Here is a 15,355-nt window from a genome sequence, read left to right on the forward strand (position 1 = left end):
CAAACTGGGATATGAATACCCTTAGGGTACAAAGTGGTATGATTCCGGGGTACTTGAAGCCACAAGATAAACATGACCCATCTTCTTGGAGCTTCAATTGTGCTCACTGAGGGGGCGGTGAGTTAAGTAATTTAACTGGTAAGTAATTACAAATTTTTTTACATTAAAGCAAATATATATTTTAGGAGAAGAATGTGAACTCTATGACTGTTTAAGATAACACAGGTCTTCAACAAAATAGGGCATGAGTGCTTGGGAGTGGGAAGCCCTATTTGTATAGGTACTACAGTGCAAACATTTGAGAAGCAGTACTTTTGAGCTATGTAACAGCTCTACCATCCAGCTCCTTATTTGTCCCCTGTAGTATCTACTGTGGACTATAGAAGTTAAATTGTATTAAATGGAGCTTGTTTGCTTGTATGCATGTTACTACACATGCCCAACATGAACAAGGGCTCTGTGCAGATTGGTAGACAGTTCTAGATGGCTGGACCAAGTCATCAAGACCATTCCAATGATATAAGAATTATAATTTAAAAGAAAAGCAGCAGTATTGAGCAAAATCAGGTCTAAAACTGTAAATTCTATAAAACAGAGTTTTGAAAACAAATGTCACGTTAACCCAAGCATAATTAACAATTTATACTGGTTTTTGTACCCTCCCCCCCGCCCCCATTCAGGTTAGTCAGAGTCATAATAAAATGGCTAAATCCTAAGCTATGGACCTTATGACTCCTAAAATAATTATTTGAAAGCATCTATTCTTAACTGTTTTGTGTGTTTTACAATCTCTAAGTATTGTTACTAGAGTATTGCTCTTAATGTAAATGGCACTTAAGAATTACATTTTCTGTATTGATAATGCCTGCTCTTTGAATACAGGTTTTATATTTGAACCTAACTGGTTCTAGATATACTGAAGTGTGACCTTCTCTGAAATGATGTAAATTGGATCAACTCAGATACTTAGATGTGCTCTAAATACCTGCAATATTTATTCACTGAGCACTTGTAATGTGCTCACTCCATCCTTTGAACACTTGCCTTTCTACTTTGTGCCAGGGAGTGCGTTAGGTACTGGGGATTTCAAGATGAGTAAGAAAAGGTTCCTTTTCCTGAGGGTCTCAAGTAGAGTATGGGGCAAGAGATCTATAAATAAGTGTTGTCAGTGCTCTGATAAAACTATGTTCAGGGTGCAGGGAGGATGGTCAGTTACAGAAGTTAGTGAAAGGTGTTGGGAAAGGCTTTCTGGAGGAGAGACCCTGATCTAGGTGTATCGGGAAATACAAAAGAAGCATAAAATTAGATTTTAATCTTACTAGGGCACCAAGGCTTAGCCAGCGTGCAGCTTAATAGCTGTGGCAAGTTCATTAAGGGTCACTTCCTTGTCCCTTCTTTCCCATTTGTAAAATGACATATCTACTGTATTGAAGGCTTATGACAGTTAAATGTAGTATCGGTAGGGGGAAATATATACAGTTGGCCCTTGAACAATGTGGGCTTGAACTGCTTGGTCCACTTATACACAGATTTTTTTTTCCCCGTAGTAAATACTACGGTGTTACAACCCACAGTTGGCTGAATCCACTAATGAGGGTATGGTGTATATGGAGGGCTGACTATGAATTAAAGTTGGATTTTAAACTACATGGAAGTTCAGCTCTCCCCTAAACCCCGTGTTCTTTGAGAGCCAGCTGTATGTTTGTAACCAACTATAATGTGCTACATAGGGGTAAAGTGATGATCTTTACACTTTAGCAATAGTTGGTCATTGTATATATTTTGCATTAAATCGAATAGTGATGACCACCAGAGAGTACAAAAGTTAAGTGAACTTAAGTGGGACTTAGCAGGAAGTTAATCAGAAAATATATTGAGCAGTAGACAAACGGATAAGTAAACAGGATCAAATCCTATGTTGGGAGTGATGTTTGACAACCACTAAAAAAAAGCTGATTGGGAAGACTATTAACCAGCAAAATGCTTATGAGAAGTTTTTTTTTTGTTTGTTTGTTTTTTTTTTTTTTAATATAGTACATGGTGGGGGGAGGGGTAGGCAGGGAATTGGATGAAGGCAGTCAAAAGATACAAACTTCCATTTATAAGATACATAAGTACTTATGTATAAGATACATAAGCACTTAGGATGCTTATATGTGCAAGGTGATAAGTATAATTAACACTGCTGTATGTTATATATGAAAGTTAAGAGTAAATCCTAAGAGTCTCATCATGGAGAAAAATACTTTTTTCTATTTCTTTAATTTTATATTTGTATGAAATGATGGATGTTCACTAAACTTACTGTGGTAAATATTTTATGACGTATGTAAGTCAAATCATATGCTGTACACCTTGAACTTATACAGTGCTATACATCAATTATATCTAAGTAAAACTGGAAGAAAAAAATTAAAATATGGTACAAAAAATTGTTATGGAAGAAAAGTAAAGAAAAACTCAAACAGTAATAACCTGGCATATAGCAAGAGCTTGTTTGAATGAATGAATGCCAAGGAAAAAAAGACTAAATGGATAGGCATCAAAACACTAGTCAAAACAAAATAAACTAGTAGTGTGAGGGTGGTTAGGTTTCGGGTGACTTTTCTTGGTTTTCTGTAGTTTTATAACATAGTTATTTTATAATGCAAATAGGGTTTTTTTCTCAGAATTATCAAAATTTGGGAGTAACAATATTCAACAATAGAGGACTAATTGAATTATGATACACCTGTTTACAGACAGTCCTTTGTATCTGCAGATTCAACCAACTGCGATAAAGAGGGACCATTATACTGTGCCATTTTATATATAAGGGACTTGAGCATCCACAGATTTGGGTATCTGGCCAGGGCTGGGAGGTGTCCTGGAACCAATTCCCTGTGGATACTGAGGGACAACTGTAATAGAATGTCATGCAACCATTTTATTACGTCTAGAAATATATTGAAATGGAGAGGGATTTGAGATATGCTACATAAAGAAAGCAGATTATCAAGTAGTATGCACAATATGATTTTGTGTGAGAGTAAATACGTGTATATATGGGGAGGGGACTGTGGATATAAACCAGCATGTTTATGTAAAATGTATAAGTTCATATTCTTGCTTATCAGAGTTTTCTCCTATTATCTGTATTGTATAATTTTTAAAGGGAAAAAGGAATACAATACAATAGGAAATAGTACTGAAGCTTTCCAATAAGTATAAAGAAATAATAAAAGTATTTTTACCTAGTAAAGCTAGGCTCGAGAGCCTTGCAGGAACAGTTGCAAAAGTGCAGGCAGGTGGAGGGCACTGGCAGCCACGTTTCTGCCCAAGTGTTAGAGGGAATTGAGGTTGCAGTGGCGATTCTTAAAACTTTCCTTACTTAAATTTGGTCTTAAACTTTTTTTGTATCATTCGAGTAATGTTTAGTTTCATTCTTTGGTAGAGTCTAACAATTGTAGAATTATACTAGAACCTAACGAACCTTTTACTTTTTTCCCTAGAGGTAAACACTATTAATAGTTTGGTGTGTTTCCTTACGGTTTTTTCCTCCACTTTTGTAAATGGGCATTTACATATGGTACAGTTTTTAAAACAACATGTAATTGTGCAAGTATTCTGTGACTATCACATTCAATACAAGGACATGAGAGGAAATATTTCAAACAGTACAAAATGATAATAGTGAAAAGTAATAACTTCCCCCTGCCTCTCATCCCTCAGTTTTCTTCCCCAGAGGTAATAAATATTACCAATTTTTCATATATCCTTCCAGAGAAAATTCTACATATATATGAACATGTGTTTATGTATCTTTTTTAAAAAAAACACAAATGGTAGCATAATATACAGAACATTGTTCTGAACATTTGAGTTGTTTTCGATCTTTTGCTGTTAGAGAAAGATGCTATAATAATTATCCTTCTTGCATACAGCTCTTTGGGCACATGTACTAGTGTATCTGTACGATAAATTCATAGAAGTTGAACTGCTTATATATTCCTAGAAGAGGGAGTGGCATGTACAAAGGCCCAGAGGCAAGAGAAAAGAAACCTAGGACGTTCTGGATACTGAAAGCAGTGACTAGAGCAGAGTGGATGAGGCTGGATGCAGGCAGATCTGCTGATAGGGCCTTGAAGGACCCTGTAGGCCCGGTGAAAGGGTTTAGACTTCAGCCTAAGAGTTTTAGCATGGGAGGTTTCAGAAGGGAAGTCTCCTTGCTGATAATGAATTTATATTTTAGAAATCTGTGGCCACTGTGTAAAAAATGGGTGGTAATGGAGCAAGAGGGAAAGCAGGGAAACTAGTCAGGAGGCCATCACACTTGGCCAGGCAAGATATAATGTCGGCCTGACTTAAGGTAGGGGATCTCAACAGAATTGCTGTTTGTCTAGTTTTGTTGTATTTTTTGTTTTGTTAAACTAAGCTGGAATCCTGTGTCCTCTTTTGTAACCTTTTTTCATGATATATGTTATGAACATTTTCCTTGTTAGATACCCTGTGTTACCTCAAATTACTGGGAACATACTTCCTTATTGCTAAATGTTAAGCTTTCTAACCTATTCCTTGTTGTTGGCCTTAGCTGTTTGCCTCTAATACTTCATGTCTCTTCTTATTCCCCATGGTTTGAATTATTTCTAAAATAAGAGTAAATTGACTCTGAATGAAAGCCAAGTTAATTGTAAATTTGAGTGCATAGACTTTGATCTATTCAGAATCCTATCAAGTATATAGCTATAGCTCTAAGCATTTTTCACACTGAAATTAAATCCCATGTTTCTTATTTTGAAAGAGGTAGGTGATACACTAGCTTCCCCAACAAGGAAGGAGGAAATAGAGTCCTAAAATGTCCTAGATGGGTGAGGGCTTTTGAAGAAGAGAGCAGATAGATAATCTTGATGCTTTGTGTGCAGTGGGGAGGGAGGGAGGTAATTATACCCTGACTTAGAGCAGCCGTTCTAGTTTAAAACATACCCTAATAGAGGGGGTGAAGAGCCAGTCTGGTAGACTGTATCTTTTTTTTTTTTTTTTTTCGGCTGCTTTGGGTCTTAGCTGCAGCATGCGGGATCTTCACTGTGGCACGTGGGCTTCTCTCTAGTTCCAGAGCGTGGGCTCAGTAGTGTGGCACATGGGCTTAGTTGCCCCACAGCATGTGGCATCTTAGTTCCCCGACCAGGGATCAAACCTGCGTCCCCTGCATTGGAAGGCGGATTCTTTTTTTTTTTTTTTTTTTTTAATTAATTTTATTTATTTTTGGCTGCATTGGGTCTTCGTTGCTGCATGTGGGCTTTCTCTCGTTGAGGTGAGCAGGGGCTACACTTCGTTGCGGAGCATGGGCTCTAGGCGCACGGGCTTCAGTAGTTGTGGCTTGCGGGCTCAGTCATTGTGGCTCGCAGGCTCTAGAGCGCAGGCTCAGTAGTTGTGGCGCACAGGCTTCGTTGCTCTGCAGCATGTGGGACCTTCCCGGACCAGAGCTCAAACCCATGTCCCCTGCATTAGCAGGTGGATTCTTAACCACTGCGCCACTAGGGAAGCCCCCAGCCTACTACTTTTTAGATAAACTCTGGTATTACAAAACTGGCATAGCACAGTCACTGTCACAAATTGTTAAGTGTGTGCAAGATATTATACATTCACAGAGGTATGGTACAGAACTATAATAATAGAGGACACCCTCATTGTTTTTAGTATTTCTTGTGTTTCTGTTTTATTTGTATCTTACAGCTTTCTACTTCTGTTTAAAATTTTTTTGTTGTAGGTATATGTTGAGACTATAAAATAGTAGTGACTTGGTTTCCTGTTGGGAATAAATTTTATTATATGATACATTTTTTTCTTTCTGGCTCCTTGGCGGACAAGGCCTTTGATCCTTCTTTTGTCTTGTCTTTTGAGTATTTGTATATATATAAATTTCCCCCCAACTTCTTGATTAAGCTTTTGTCTGTATTTCTTTTTTTTTTTAAACATCTTTATTGGAGTATAATTGCTTTACAATGGTGTGTTAGTTTCTGCTTTATAACAAAGTGAATCAGTTATATATATACATATGTTCCCATATCTCTTCCCTCTTGCGTCTCCCTCCCTCCCACCCTCCCTGTCCCACCCCTCTAGGTGGTCATAAAGCACCGAGCTGATCTCCCTGTACTGTGCGGCTGCTTCCCACTAGCTGTCTATTTTACGTTTTATATTTTCTTTTTTTCCTCTATTTGTTTCCATATTTCTCAGGAGTAACCAAGTTGACAGATTACTTGTTTTTATAACCTAATATTAGTTCAAAGTAGCATTTTGTTTTATTGTTTAAACTCTGTGTTCCTATGCATGTATAGCCTTCTTCTGTTTTTCAGATTTCTTTGTTCTGTTGAACAACACTTTAACTATTATTCATATTTTATGCTATACTATTTACTCACTAAGGATGTCTCTCTGTTTTTTTTTCATATTAACTGTTTCTTAATCTTTGTTCAAAGGCAGTATATTGCCACTTATTATTGCTATTACTATGCCTTTGGTACAGACATTGTTTAAGCTGCTGACTTCTGATTTAACCTTTACCTTATAGGAGACCCCATTTACCAAATAAAATGGTCTTGTTTCTACAAAGTAGCCTTCAGGAATGAGTACTGGGTTATAGAGACCCTGGAGCAGTGGCCACATGGTCACTGACACACACTGCAAAACCATGAATTCACTCCGTTATGTGTGTCCATTTCTCTTTTTCTTTCCCCCTTTTTCCTTTTGTCTTATGTTGAGCTTGTCCATACCATAGAGAGAGATCTTTTGATATTGATGCTACCCACAATAGAGGTGATATTTTAGAACTTCCTTCTTGAGTCATACATTCCATAATTGCTTATATGGGAATCATATTAGTTTTGAGGTAGGCTTTTTTTTTTATTATTCCAAATAAATAAACGAAATGATTCTTTGTTGTAAAGAATGAACCAAAAATTCTAATAGTAGAAAACTATGGGTATTTGAGTGGTTTTGATTTATGTCGACTTGCATTTAGGATGCATAACTGTTGTGTTCTATCAATAGGTCAGTCACTTCAAAGCCATAGTCAGCAGACATTCTATATCAGGATTACCATGGGACCTTTTGAAATAAGGTCTGTCCCACCCCAGACCTACTGAATCAGAATCTCTGGGATCTGTGCTTTTTTTTTTTTTTTTTTTTTTTTTTTTTTTTTTTTTTTTTGCAGTACACGGGCCTCTCACTGTTGTGGCCTCTCCCGTTGCAGAGCACAGGCTCCGGACGCACAGGGTCAGCAGCCATGGTGCACGGGCCCAGCCGCTCTGTGGCATGTGGGATCTTCCTGGACCAGGGCACGAACCCACGTCCCCTGCATCGGCAGGCGGACTCTCAACCACTGCGCCACCAGGGAAGCCTTGGGATCTGTGCATTTTAAAGCTCACTAGGTGATTTTGACACCAACCAGGTTTGGGAACCACTGCTCAGGTAGAACCTGCCCCCAATCCATAGATGTACTGTATATTTTACACTGTATGTGTGTAATTTATTCCTTTTTATAACGTAATTATTTATTCAAGGTGATACTTGCTGTACATCCCCAACCTTTCTCATATTCTCAGTGATGAAACACTGTAGGAGCACTCTAAAGACAGTCTTAACTCTGAGCTACTTTCAGGATTATGGGCCTGGAGCGGGGCAAGGAGGGACCTGGTGGCCTCTGACATAGTCACCCTTGGGAGAACAAGGAGAAATGAGGCATTAGGTTGCTGTATGCCAGCAAAAGTGTCATTCAAGCTGTAGAAAGCAGAGAGGGATAGCTCGTGCCTGGGAGGCAGCCTCCAATCCATACTGTGGCACTAGGATGCTGACTGCCAGAAAGGCTTTGTCTTCTGTTTCACGTATAATGTCCAATAAGTGAAATAAACAGGGTACCCTTAATGAGGGCCTAGAACATGACCTCTGAAACCAGGTCACAATAATAAATGAGGTGGTTTAATACAGTTCCACTTGAATTTTTTTGCACAAAGTTTGTCTAATTCTGTACATATTTAAGTTTTTCCCACTTACTGTTTCCACTGCTAGAATGTTTCTCTCTACTGTAGTTCACCTGTCAAGGTCTGTTTTATCCTTTAAGATCCACCTTTAGCAATTCCTCTCGTTAAAGCCCTCCTTCACCAGCTTAAGCTATCCTTTTTGCCAGGGTGGTGGGAAGTATGTGTTAACCTCTGTTATAGCACACGCTGTATAGCTCTTGTGTGTTGTTCTCTTTGTCTCCCTGTCAGCTGAGGAGCTCTCTGAGAACCAAGCCCTATGCAGTTAGGACTTTTTTTTCCAAGTAATTAAGAGGGAAATTCATTTCTGTGTACCCAGCATCAGGTACCTTTTTTTTTTTTTTTTTTTTTTTGCGGTACGCGGGCCTCTCACTGTTGCGGCCTCTCCCGCTGCGGAGCACAGGCTCCAGACGCGCAGGCCCAGCGGCCATGGCTCACGGGCCCAGCCGCTCCGCGGCACGTGGAATCTTCCCGGACCGGGGCACGAACCCATGTCCCCTGCATCGGCAGGCGGACTCTCAACCACTGCGCCACCAGGGAAGTCCTTCAGGTACCTTTTGATAAAAGAATTATTGATTTAGCACTTCTTATTCTTTGTAGCAAAAGAACTCTTTCACCTCCTATGGTTGTTTCACCATATTGTTGAATTAATATTGTTGCAATTACAAGTATTTTATTAGTATGTATGTATTTCCTTATTTCCTAGGTTCAAAGCTCTCCATAATAGATTTTTTCAAGTAGCTGTTAGAATCATTGTTTTGCTTTGACTGCACCTTTTAATATTAACAAATGGGGAGAAGGGTGGGTTAAAAACTGGGATGCTCTTAACCTTTTTTACTTAAAAGAGATACAATTTTATTTCCCTTTTAATTACTTCTTGCCCCTCCCCCAAATGCCCCATCTGTTCTTATTAAAGTTAATGGCACACAACAGGGAAGAGAAAGGTGTACATGTGACTGAGTAGGTGAGTGCTACTTCAGATAAAGGCTGCTTCGGCTTCCAGTCACCCTGAAGTAAATGGTCGCTAATGTTTTTCTGCTTCTCAGACTGAGTCATCCTTTCCACTCAGCTCCTCCCCATTCTTTATGGTAGTTTTCAACTTTCCTGGTACTCAGTATTAATCAGCATGATACTTTGCTTTGAGTTATCTTAATCTCTCAGATAAGATGATGATGTATATATTTTCAGGAATAGTAGAGTAAAATGGTTATTTTATTTGACTTTTTAAACCTAACTTTTGTTCCAAAAGGGTAAATAATTTTTGTTATTTTTGGCTAGTGTTCTGCATCTAATAAAAGGCAGCTTTTCCTTTCATTCTCAGGAGAAACTGGTTACTTATTTGTAATTCCTTTTTTTTTCCCTTGTCCTAATGGCACTTAGTATCCTCTGCAGTCAGAATACTGGACTAGGTTTTTCAGTCTCCTGGCTAAAAACATTCTTCTAATTTAAATATCTAGAAAAGAGAAAGCTACAAGGTGTCTCCTCTCTTCTCTGCCTTCTAATGATGTCTGATGTTTTGTATTGAGCAGTCTGAAGGCAAGTTGTTAGGTGACCTCCATGTTAGGCTATTTCAGAATTGCTGTGGCTTATGGAATCTCAGTTGGGGCTGCTGTTTCTTGCCAAGAGTGTAGACGGTCTTCTGATCTGCTCCAGGAAATAAGTTGGGGTTTTAGCTACCTGTTGTCCCTGTAGGGAACAACAATAGGGTATTAAACAAAAAGTTTTGGTGATTTTATTTATAAAGCAGACTTCTGGAAATTGTCCTTCTCTACTGTCTTATTCTCAGTGTACATGTGTTATTTTTAGTACACATATACTTTATAATAACCAGTGTCCCCAAATGACTAAACTCTGAACTAGTGAGTATGAAAGGTTATCTTGGTTGTTTTCCTTTGAGAAATAACCTGACACATTTGCTATCTAGCCACATAGTCAGGTAATAAATTACTAAGTCTTAACATCTTCAAAAATTAGTGTATTCACAATTAGCTTTTATTTTCGTGGCAGGATTTTTAAAATCTTAAACCTATACTTGTGTTGTTAAGACTTATTTTTTTCTATTTGAGAAATGACACAAACAGCAATAAAGGATATAAATTCATATAGTTAAGCTTCCACGTAGCATACAAACAAGGTTTTGTTTTTTCCATGTTCTCTTCCTGCTTTTGTCATGTGCAGGAACCATTTATACATGTTTCATATGACAGTGACGCCAGCATTGAATGTCTGCTGCTTACCTAACACTGTTTTTGTGTTCATTGCTGTAGAGTATTCAGAAGTAAAAGGCATAGCTCCTGCCCTTAACAGCTAATAGTCTATTAGGGGAAAAGACAGATAAATAGAACAGTATATTACAGACAAACAAAATAACAAAAATGAAACAAATAAATTAGAGTTCAGTCTGCACTGGTCAAGGTTGAGAAGACTTTGAATAGTGGATAACTTGACCTGGAGGGGACAAGACAGTAGGCTCTTGTGTGGGAGATACCCCAAAGGTGAGGTTGGATGGGTCGAAAGGATGGTAACAAATCATACAGAACTCTGGGATTGAAGCCAAAGAGTTTGGAGGTGATTGAGTAACCCTCAATCCTCATGAGTTTTTCTGCCTCATTTCAGGAAGATTTAGTCTGGCAGCAATATGCTGGATAGACTTACTATAGTAAGATAGACCAGCCTGGGAGGCTGTTTTGTTCCTTTTTGGCTCTTTTTCTCTTTCATTCCTGGATTTGATCAGTCACCAGATTCTGTCAACTGGTTGCTACCTTCATTCTGCAGATAATTGGGTAGTTTATCAGAGAAGTCATTTTTGTGGGGAAAATATATCTAAGGTTTGTGATTAGAATTCTAAGAAACAGAAAGGTCATATGTTAAGCTAACATGTGTTCATTGCCTTCTGGGGTGACCTATAAGGATACAGAGGAGCACAGTAGCCAGGCTCTGCCTGCATTGTTTTATTTAATCTTTATGACAGCCAGTGAAATGGATACGATTATTATCTTTGTTTTGTAGAAAAGGAAACTGAGGCACAGAAGGGTAGCATGTCTCACTCCAGGCCACACTGCTAGTAAGTAGAAGAACCAGAATTGGAATGTGCAGGTCTCTGGTTGGAAAGCCTAAGCTCTTAATGACTATTCCATTCTGTTTCTCCTCTTGCCCCCCCCCCTTTTTTAAGATATGGAACAAGCATTTTCCTCATATAAGCATTATATTAAAACATGATTTTTAATATCTGCATAATATTGTTTCGTGGATGTATCATCATTTACCAAATTTAACTATTCTCCTGTGGTTGTACTTTTAGGTTGTTTATAATTATTCAGTCTGATTAATAATGTCCTTATAATCTTCGTGTTCATCTCTGATTATTTCTTTTTTTTTAATTTATTTTTTTAATATTTATTTTTGGCTGCATTGGGTCTTCGTTGCTGCGCACGGGCTTTCTCTAGTTGTGAGCGGGGACTACTCTTCGTTGCGGTGCGTGAACTTCTCATTGCAGTGGCTTCTCTTGTTGCGGAGCACGGGCTCTAAGCACGTGGGCTTCAGTAGTTGTGGCACGCGGGCTCAGTAGTTGTAGCTCGTGGGCTTTAGAGTGCAGGCTCAGCTCAGTAGTTGTGGCACATGGGCTTACTTGCTCCGCGACATGTGGGATCTTCCTGGCCAGGGCTCGAACCCATGTCTCTTGCACTGGCAGGGGGATTCTTAGCCACTGAGCCACCAGGGAAGTCCTCTGATTATTTCTGGGCATAAAGTCTGAAGTGGAATTACTGGATCACAGTAATTTGAATATTTTAAAAATTCTTGATTCATATCACCAGTTACCTTGCTGTTTTTTGGGGTTTTTTTTCATTGAAGTATAGTTTACCTCCAACATTATATTAGTTTCAGGTGTGCAACATAGTGATTCGATATTTTTTTAGATTGCACACCATACAAAGTTAATATTTTTTATTCTTTGTAACATTTATTTTATAACTGGTAGTTTGTACCTCTAGTCCCCTTCACCTTTTTCGCCCACCCCGCCAACTCACCTCCTCTCTGGCAACAACTAGATTGTTCTCTGTATCTGTGAGTTACCTCGCTCATTTCACTGCACCTTGACCAACATTGGGAGTTATCCTTTAAAACAGCCTTAACAGTTTAATAGAGGTAAAAATGCTGTCACATTATTTTAATTTGTATTCCTCTTAATGTTTAGGAGATTTGGTTGTGTTTTTTTTTTTCTTATTCATCTGCCATTTGTATTTCTTTGAATGATCTACTTGTGTCCTTTCCCCAACTTTCTCTTTTGGTATTTGTCTTATTCTTATAAAATTTACAATTACTGGGGACTTCCCTGGTGGCACAGTGGTAAAGAATCCGCCTGCCAATACAGGGGACATGGGTTCAAGCCCTGGTCCAGGAAGATCCCACATGCCGCGGAGCAGCTAAGCCCATGTGCCACGACTACTGAGCCTGCGCTCCAGAACCCTCGAACCACAACTGCTGAGCCCAGGCACCACAACTACTGAAGCCCACGTGCCTAGAGCCGGTGCTCCGCAGCAAGAGAAGCCACCGCAATGAGAAGCCCACACACCACAATGAAGAGTAGTCCCCGCTCGCCTCAACTAGAGGAAAAGCCTGTGTGCAGCAATGAAGAACCAATGCAGCTGAAAAGAAAATAAAGAAATTTAAAAAAAAATTTACAATTACTTATATAATAAGGATATTAGTAGTAATCCTTTGTCATAATATGCTGCAAATATATTTTCTTGTTGGCCATTTTATTCAACATGTTTTTGTTTTTACAAAAAAATTTATTTTTACTTTAAGGTGGTCAAAATTTCAACAGTTTCCTCTAGGCTCTTCTATTATTTAGGAATCTAAACACAAAGCCTTCCTTATTCTGAGATCAGAAGGCCACTCACCTATATCTTATTTCAAGTTTGGTGTTTGGATTTGTCTTTTTGTGTGTGTGTGTGGCTGTGTGGCTTGTGGGATCCCAGTTCCCTGACCAGAGATCGAACCTGGGCCCTTGACAGTGACAGCACGGAGTCCTAACCACTGGACTGCCTGGGAACTCCCATGTCTTTTTTGTGTTTTTGTTAACGTCTCTCCTTATCTCTGACAACAGAATATATTCCAGATGGATTAAAGCTATAACTCATTGTTTTCCAAGTATTTATAGTTTTTCTGGTACCTTTTATCAAATAATCCTCTTTCCCCAGCTAATTTTATTCTATTTTTTGTTGTTGTTTTTTAAAAATTTATTTGTTTTTTTTGTTTGTTTGTTTGTTTTTTATTTTTGGCTGTGTTGGGTCGTCGTTGCTGTGCATGGGCTTTCTCTAGTTGCGGTGAGTGGGGCTACTGTCTTCGTTGGCAGTGTGCCGGCTTCTCGTTCTCATGGCGTCTCTTATGGAGCACAGGCTCTAGGCGCGTGGGCTTCAGTAATTGTGGCATACGGGCTCAGTAGTTGTGGCTTGTGGGCTCTTGAGCACAGGCTCAGTAGTTGTGACGCACGGGCTTAGTTGCTCCGTGGCATGTGGGATCTTCCCGGGCCAGGGCTCGAACCCGTATCCCCTGCATTGGCAGGTGGATCTTAACCACTGCGCCACCAGGGAAGACCTCCCCCACTAATTTTAAACTGACAACTTTTTATATGCTAGGAGTTTTTTCTGGATTCTCTGTTTACATTGGCTGGCTGTGATAGTGACAGTGCTATACTGTATTACTTATTGTGGCTTTATACTATGTTAATATTTGGAAATAAAAAATGGCCTTCTGGGGACTTCCTTCGTGGCGCAGTGGTTAAAGAATCCACCTGCCAATGCAGGCAATGCTGGTTCAAGCCCTGGTCTGGGAAGATCCCACATGCTGTGGAGCAACTAAGCCCGTGTGCCACAACTACCGAGGCCTGAGTGCCTAGAGCCTGTGCTCCACAACAAGAGAAGCCACTGCAATGAGAAGCCCGTGCACCGCAACGAAGAGTAGCCCCAGCTCGTTGAAACTAGAGAAAGCTGGCACACAGCAACGAAGACCCAACGCAGCCAAAAAAAAAAAAAAGTGGCCTTCATTTTTCAGAAATTTTATTGCTATCCTCAATATCTTGTTTATTTTTCAGAGATTTCGAAGATTAAATGAACTAGAAATAATTAACATCTTTACAATGTTTGGCCTTTCTGATCATGGATATAGATAGTAGTGTCCCTATTTAGTGAGGTCTTTTATGCCTCCTGGAAGAGTTTTGTGATCTTCAAATAGGTCTGCAAATTTTGAATTGAGGTTATGTTAAGATTGTTACAACTTTGTATTTCTGTGTTTTTCTGTATTTTATATTAAATATATATGTGTATACAATTTCAGGTTTATTTATAGCTCATCTTGTTCCACAAAGAATTTGAAGAAATGTATAGAAAATACAAATGGTAAATGATATAAAGTCAAACCCCCAGAAAATACAAATTAGAATAAAAGGTTACTACATAGTTTGAGAGGAAAAAGATTTATTAGGGTGTGGCCAGCTAAAGTCATGGTAACATGATCCTGTTACTTAGGTCTCACAATGAAAGAAAAAATTCCTTAGTTGAAGCAAAGCTTTTCTAAGTATGTAACTCCAAATGAAATTTCTCCCATGTATACTTTAGTGTAAGCCAAGGGCATAATGCCAAAACAAAACTTGGTGAAAGCAAGTTCTGTAGGGGATAAGACCATGTGACCCAAGTATACCCAGCTTTCTGATGGTCTGGCATAATTCTGGGATAAAGCCTAGAATAGGATGCTGAATTCCACGGAGAGGTCAAGTCAGATAAGGACAGAAAAGTCTCCTTTGGATTTACCAATTAAGGGCCATTGCTGGCTTCAGAGCAGTTCAGTAGAATATTGGGGAACAGAAACCAGACTGGTGAAATGAGGCATGGAAGAGAAGTAAAGGTATAGAAACAGCTAGCGTGGGGTTGAGTGTGGGGGAATACGGAGATGGCAGATGCTAAATTGTCAAGAGGGGTTAAGGGGAGTTTTAAGATAAAAAGATTTGAGCAATATAGAGCTGACAGGCAAGAGGGGGAGGGCTGATCCAGCAGGTTCCCCTAGGATTCAGGCCAGGCTGGTGTAGGAGCATAGGCAGACTTCAGGGGCCTTGACCTCGGGGGCCTTTGCGTTAGAGTCTGGGCCTGTGTATCCTCCCACTCAACCAGTCAGCATGTGTTTTTTTCACAGTGAGAGAATAGCGGTGAGCAAGGGCAGGGTGGTGCTCAAATACCAGTTTCCTCTCTTCCAGCTCCCTCACCCCCATGTGCCAGTTTCACTCTGCCTCAGTCAGGGAACCTCCTCCTGCCCCATCTTCTACCCATAAGTTGATAGAATGATTT

The 15,355-nt window shown here is 39.4% G+C and overlaps 1 protein-coding gene across 3 annotated transcripts in view; it reads left to right on the top strand.

The window, feature by feature from the left end:
• CTCF (CCCTC-binding factor) overlaps positions 1-15,355 on the top strand; it is a 48,880-nt gene that overhangs the window by 6,383 nt on the left and 27,142 nt on the right. Inside the window, exon 3 of one of the 3 annotated variants that reach the window (XM_060084195.1) lies at positions 26-138. The exons of the other annotated variants lie outside the window; for them this stretch is intronic. The gene's annotated coding sequence lies outside the window, so the exon portion shown is untranslated. The remainder of the gene's footprint in view (positions 1-25; positions 139-15,355) is intronic. 3 annotated transcript variants of the gene reach the window in all.

This window comes from Mesoplodon densirostris, chromosome 19 (genome assembly GCF_025265405.1).
Source record: "Mesoplodon densirostris isolate mMesDen1 chromosome 19, mMesDen1 primary haplotype, whole genome shotgun sequence".
NCBI classification, from domain to species: Eukaryota; Metazoa; Chordata; class Mammalia; order Artiodactyla; family Ziphiidae; genus Mesoplodon; species Mesoplodon densirostris.